General features: G+C 41.2%; 1 long non-coding RNA gene across 1 annotated transcript; it reads right to left on the bottom strand.

The window, feature by feature from the left end:
- Positions 1-1672: 1672 nt before the first annotated feature.
- On the bottom strand, positions 1673-2647 carry LOC115274130. Its single transcript, XR_003901101.1, has 2 exons — positions 2447-2647; positions 1673-1972 (listed from the first exon to the last, which is right to left on the bottom strand). It is a non-coding gene; the product is annotated as an uncharacterized LOC115274130 (long non-coding RNA).
- Between the last annotated feature and the right edge of the window lie 3945 nt (positions 2648-6592).

Genomic DNA, 6592 nt, shown 5'->3' with positions numbered 1-6592 from the left:
ATCTGGTTGTAAGGCATGTTGTTCTCGAACCAGCCGAATTAATGAGTACTTAGAAGAGGTCTGGCAGCCAAGTGAGTTGTCGGCTTGTTGGTATCACTCTAGTGGCTGGGGAATTTGAGATAATGGGAAGAGAAAGGGAGGGTTGGGGCATTACAGGCTAAGAGAGAGCAGACTACATCAGAAGCCCATGGGAGCAAAGAGCTTAGATGTCATTATAAAAAAAATGACCTGACTAGCAACAAAGATTGATGATAAAAGAAGAAAGGAAAGGGAAGGCCCTTTTGAAAGAGCTTTTGCCTTGATCAGGGGGTAATTTATTTACTGTTTAACATGGCAAGAGATGCAAAATGAGATTCCTGGGTTGGATCGGGGGATTTCAGTTTTGGCAGTCCGTTGGGGGCTTAAAATAGAGTTTTCTGAACCTGTAGGCCAAACAGCTCTGGCAGTTGAGCAGTGCGTGCACAAGGAGGAATTAGCCTATAGCGGTGTGGGAGGACAGACGTCTGGTGGCTGGTGCTGCACATGGATGTGGAAATAGGATCTGGAAGAGCTGAAACCACACCAAAAAAGAAACACTGCTAAAGGTATACAGAGGAATGTCTCTGGGCCACAATGTGAAGTAGGTTTTCATCAAAATAATAAGTCTAATTCGCTGAGATTGAATCAGGAGTGTGTGTGTGTGTGTGTGTGTGTGTGTGTGTGTGTGTGTGTGTGATAATTGTTTATTTATTTATTTTGAGAGAGACAGAGATAGTGTGAACAGGGGAAGGGTAGAGAGGGAGGGAGAGAGAGGATCCCAAGCAGGCTCTGCACCACTAGCACAGAGCCCGACATGGGTCCTGAACCTGCAAAACCATGAGATCATGACCTGAGCCAAAACCAAGAGTCGTATGCTTAACTGACTGAGCCACCCAGGTGCCCCTTAACCATGAGTATATTATTTTACTTAATCCTTATAACAAATTATGCGTTAAATCAAATTATTGTGACTAAATTATAGGATAGAGGAAGGCTCGGAGATGTTAAGTGATGTGACCAGAGCACACAGCTCAGATGAAGGGGCTTGAGATTAGAGATACTGAACTCAGAGTTCAAGCTCTTTTTTTTTTTAAATATTTTCATTTATTGTTGAGTGAGTGAGAAACAGAGTGTGAGTGGGGAAGGGGCAGAAAGAGAGGGAGACACCGAATGTGAAGCAGACTCCAGGCTCTGAGCTGTCAGCACCATAAGATCATGACCTGAGCCACAGGTTAACCAACTGAGCCACCTGGTGCCCTTAGTTCAAGCTCTTAACTGCTGCCTGTTTTATGGGACTCCTAAGGGATAGTACACATGCATGAAGATCAAGGTAAATATATCCTGCCCCAGACAGGGGTTAAAGGGCAAAAATACATGTGGAAAACCATGCTGTTTCCTGTATACTTTCCTCGACTCTGTTACCTCAGATCCCTGTTCTGATCTTTTTGTTTAGCTTTGTTTATTGTCTTCCCCCTTTCCTTTATTTGTACCTGCCTCTTAGACTGTGGTTTTGATCTACCTTCTCATTCTGTTTTGCTTTTTGTTTACAGCCAAGCACTCATCATAGGCTTGTGGTTAAAGCCTGTGATGTGATGCCGGGTTGCCTGGGTTCAAATCCCAACTTTGCTACTTGACTAGCTGTGGTGGCCTTTGATGATTCAGTTCCATCATCTGTTTTATTTATCATGGCTGCATAACAAACCACCCCCATGACTCTGTGGCTTAAAGTAACCACAGCCACTTAGCTGTTCACAGTTTTGCAAGTTGGCCAGGGCGTGGCTGGTCTCTTTTCCCTGCGGTCCTCTTCACTGGAGGTGGAGGAGCTGAGGCCGCCACATTCACGCCTGGGAACCTTGAGCGGGGGTGCGGATGGAACAGCAGGGGACAGACTGACTCTATTTCTTCATGGTCTCTCATCATTCAGCAATGTAGCCCGTGCTTCTTCCCATGGCATCTGGATCCCAAAAAGACAAAAGGAAAGCTGCTCAATCTCTTAAGGTTGTAGGCCCAGAAATCACATAATGTTATTTTCGGTGCTTTTCCTTTCTTTCTTTCTTTTTTTTTTTTTTTTTTGGTCAGAGGGTGTCATGAAGCCAGTCTGGTTTCAAGGAAGGGGGAATAGCCTCCCACCCCCACCTTTGTGCTAGGAATGGTGTGTGTGTCAGGGATAGTTGGAATTGTGGAACTATTTTTGCAGGTAATCTATCACATGGAGATCATTGGGTTGTCAAGATAGGTAGTTCATCTTATCCTGACCACAACTTCATGAGTCATCAAGAGAAAAGTGTAACTTGGTAGAGAATCTGAGATTCTGTTTTGAGATAAAATACACATCAGGGCAGATTTGGAGCAGGACATGAATTTACTGGCAGGAAACCCTCATTATAAGCCAAGTGGATGTGCTAAAGTAAAAAATTAAAACACATACCATTTAGGTGACATTTTGTTTCCTTCAGAGGGGGGGGTATGCGAAGCTTTTCCAAATAGCTCATTCTTCCATAGCCATATAAATTATAATTTGATTTCCATGATCATTTAAAAAGATTATTATTATAGGAATGAGTTTGAAATTAAGCCAACCTGCCTAAGAAATCAGGAGTTTACAGGTTCTTCTTGTCAGTAGCTTGTTATAGACAACATGAAATAGTTTCTGTCTACCACTGTGACAAAGCCTATGTAACAGTATGTTACACGTGTCATAAATATGTGGACCCAGTCAGTGCATGTGCACTCATGATGATGATTGCTGAGATGTGTCAAAACTTCTCCAGAAAACCCGTGAGTAGTGGGATAGATAAAGTCATACAAGGTAGAATCAGACAGGGGCCTCAATAAACCCAATAAGCTAAATATCATGAATCTCATGTCTTATTATAGATATGAACAGATTCATTTTTTCCTTTTGGGTGGAGGCTCTTCTCTACAGCATTCCCTGCCCCCTTCATAGACATACAGCTAAGTGCTGAGTTCTCTGGGACACATCCATGAGTGACCATTATATGCCCACTTGACTTATATGACATCAAGTACACACAATAGGTAAGTCCCCAGTTACTTCATTCGTGGATGAAATTAGTCCGAGTATGAAGGCAAAACACAGAGGAAGAATGAGTAAATGATTTCATAGGTTTCACCAACATGGAAAGTGACTTCTGACACCCTGTTCAGGAGACAATTAAGATTTCTTCATGCTCTGGGAGAATTAAGTTGAATTGTTTAGAGGCCATGGGAAAAGTTGACTATTAATTACAGTGTATTTTGGGTGATCCAGATGTAATTTAGATGATGCAGGAATTTCATTTTCAGATGTTAATATCTTGGTAAGATTAGGCTCTACCTTCATACTTCTACTGTTGCACTTAACATATTGTAGTGTATTTGTTTGCCCCCTCTATTTGGGCATAAGTTAACTTGGAGTAACCGAAAGAGACCCCAAATTTTAGTGGCTGAAATGAGATGGAAGTTTTATTCCTTTCTTATAGTCTAGAGCGCTTATACTGTCCTAACCATGGAGCTTCTATCTCTAGGTCCAAGGAGGTGTTTAGTTATTATCTCCTAGCCACCTAGAGGGAGGAAAAGGGATGGTAAAGGCAAGCAGCTTTTTTAGAAGATCGTAGTATAGAAGTTGCATGTATCACTGATGCTCACTTCCCGTTGACCAGATTCTGGTCACATGTCCATATCTGATTAAAGGGAGGCTGAAAAGGTAGTTTCTAGCAAGGGAGCCATGTGCCTTACTGACGGATGGGAGGGTAGAGAACATATTATTAAAGGGAAAAGTGGAAAATAAATACTGCAAGATGATTAGCAATTAATACTCCTCATTATACTGTGAGGTCTTTGAGGGGCAAAAATTTTTATTCATTTACAGAAAGCAGGTGCTCATTAAATGTCTGTAATACAACCAGGCATTATATAGTTTTTTTCCTGAATGTACATTTATGCTTATTTGTCTTTCATATTAGTTATATGAAAATGAAGAATGGCTATTTTAGTTGATTCAGCAAAAGCTTCATCTTGTAGTTTACACAAATTAGGCCTTCACCCATGATCAGCAGGTATTTGTGAAGTAACTGTATGCCATATGCTTTTCTACACTCTGGAGATTTGGCCGAGAATGAGACCGACATAATCCTAGACCCCAGGCTCTTCTTCCAGGAAGGATGGCAGATATTTAGTAAATACTGCTAGATAATTAAGTAAATAATTTTAAGAGTACACAGGTCACAAATGTTCAGGTTGTTATGGAATATATATTAAGGACCTCAAGTCAATCTAGAGAATTAGAGGCCCTTCACTGAGGAATTACATGTTTAAGTTCAGTCCATAAGGAAATAGTTATTGAGTATCTCCTATATCCTGAGTGCCTTTCTAGGAATTGAGGTGGAAAAGAAATAAGAGTAGGGAATACTTAGGTAAGTAGAGTGGGGAAGAATATTTTAGGCAAAAGAAATGGCATGTACAGTGCCCTGGAGAGAACCCTCAGTGTTACAGGAACTGAGGAAAGTCAACATGGCTGGAGCTAAAAGAGGGATGGAACAGTGGAAGGAAGGAAGGAAGCTGGAGCGGTGTGTAGGATTCTGATCATACAAGTCTTTGTGGGCCATCTTAAGGTTTGTGGTCTTCATCCTACAGCAATGGGAGGTCTTTGAGTGTATAAGCAAGGAATTTCATTCATTCGTTCTTGCATTTTTATTGAACAGATGGCTTCTTTAACCTTTGTAATAGGCAAGCATTGGTCAGGTCTTAGGTATAGAACAGCAAATAAGATAAGTGTGTTTGCAACTGCTAATTGCACTCTGGTAACAGTTCCCCCCTTTTTCTTTAATAATAAAATCCTTCGTTTTTCACTGGGCTGGTTCAGAAATAAAGACTATGTTTCCCAGTCTCCCTTGTAGAAAGTATGTCCATGTGATTCAGTACAGGCCAATGAGAAATAAGCAGAAGTATATTTAAAGGAAGGAGGGAGTTGCCTCTTTTCACCTTGTCTTTTCTGCTGGATGAAACACAGAAGATGTTACGGAACCTAATGACAAAAACCTTTAAAGGTTGAAAATTCAAAAGATTGATAGACTCTGAGCACCTTGAAAATCTTGGAGATACCTTACTGGCCCTGGACTGCTTATTTCTGAACTTCTTACATGTGAGAGAGAATTATGTTTTTACCTAGTTTAAGCCACAATTTGGATTTCCCAGGAGTAGCACAGGAAGCTCATCCTCACTGGATCTATGCTCTCATGGAGTTTATACTCTACCGTGGGGAAATAGTACCTAAGTGGAGGGGAATGTCATTTGGAGAAAACTATCTTGAAAAAAATGTTGGATGGCCACTTTAGATTAACATACAATCTAATACACGGAAGCTATCTTCAAATACCTCAAATGGAAGACTAGAGGGATATCAGCTCATCATACCTGGACCCCCACACTCATTCTAGTTACCAGAGTGTTCCTCTAACCTACCAGGCATGGGAGCAATCTGCCCCGAATCTGAACTGCTGACCAGAGGTGAGTACATTTGTGTTTTGTTTGATAACAGACCTGTGTTTCAGTTCACCCTGCCAGTCTCCATATGTAAATCATAGATTTTAAATTTGCAAAGTGGCATTACTCCATGTTGAAGCTGTTGAAGCTGATTAACCTTTTTCCAAAGGGTCAAACAGATACTTGGAAAGAGAAAGCAATGATTAGTGGGGGCCCATTGTTCACAGAGAAGTTGTACTTTACCTGCCAGCAAGGATACTCTTTCCTCAACACTCTGAAATTAAGACTTTTGTCATTGGACTAGAGGCCATGCTTAGGGCAGTCGTTAGGTGTGGTTCACTCCTCCCAATTTGGTTTCCTCCTTCCTAGTACCATAGCATCACTGTCTCATTTTGTGGACTGACAGACTAAGAGGCTTTTTTGGTTGACTAGGCAGCAGATGGAGTATAAGGAATCTTGTCCTGTGGACAAAGTAGAACGGAATACTTACTCTTTTCTTTTCCAAGGCAGCAGGGATTATAAGAAGGACTTCTGTAACCAGGGCATGGAAGGGACATTTAGATCCCTGATTTAACTCTGGCTTCTATCCATAACGTCTGACTTGTCTCACTGTCGTGGAAAAACCACACCACATTTCTCCTTTATCGGGTTCACTTCTTTCTATCAAGGTTAACGTCATTACCTATTATTTACTAGGGAGCCATGAGGACACTACTTGGATGAACTTGACAGAAGAATGGTTTGTGTCCTGGATTAGGAATTAGTTTATCTACAGGAAGAGCCCTGACCTGGGAATCAGGGAACTCTTGTTTTAGTTTTAAGCTCTCTTATCTAGGGACCTTTAGTCATGTTGGTAATGACCCTAGCCTACTACCAGTTCTCAGGAACTCTGAGGACAGGGTATCATGTTTATACTCACTGCTATTAGGAAGGCCAGAGCTGTGAGTAATTATGCACATGGAGATCGAACAATGATTATATGAGCTCATATGAACATGGAGATTGAACGACAATTATATGAATTCGTTCACTATAGCTTATAATCTAAAAGGAGACATCAAACAATGGTACATTCTCGATTGTGGAGTCA

Source organism: Suricata suricatta, chromosome 12, assembly GCF_006229205.1.
Source record: "Suricata suricatta isolate VVHF042 chromosome 12, meerkat_22Aug2017_6uvM2_HiC, whole genome shotgun sequence".
NCBI classification, from domain to species: domain Eukaryota; kingdom Metazoa; phylum Chordata; class Mammalia; order Carnivora; family Herpestidae; genus Suricata; species Suricata suricatta.
This window is presented reverse-complemented; position numbering and strand designations above follow the sequence as displayed.